Source organism: Primulina huaijiensis, chromosome 11, assembly GCF_012295235.1.
Source record: "Primulina huaijiensis isolate GDHJ02 chromosome 11, ASM1229523v2, whole genome shotgun sequence".
NCBI classification, from domain to species: Eukaryota; Viridiplantae; Streptophyta; class Magnoliopsida; order Lamiales; family Gesneriaceae; genus Primulina; species Primulina huaijiensis.
In genome coordinates, this window is record NC_133316.1 from 6,913,369 (window position 1) to 6,913,809 (window position 441).

Here is a 441-nt window from a genome sequence, read left to right on the forward strand (position 1 = left end):
GGATACATTCGACTACATTGAAACTTATCCAACACAAACAAATCTTTTTTTTTAGAACATATTGATTGATGGATATATATTTTTTTTCAGAACACATTTATAGTACATCAATCAAATCTAAAAAAAACAATTACAATGAACAAAGAACTTTGCAGTCCGTTATTTATCTTCTATTTTTTTTTATAATCAATATTTTTTTTATAGGGGAGTTATATTCTTATAATTAACCATTTTTTAATAATCAATAAAAGTTTATTAATTGTTTTCTCATTTCTCACCACTTACTCACAAAAGATGTGTGAGTATATATTATACTTTAACAAAAAGAATTCTTTCAATTATACATGTTAACAACCATACAAACCATATCTTTTAACTATATTATCATAAAAAGTTTAGAAATTATTTTATTTGAAAACACACACAATTATATATATATAT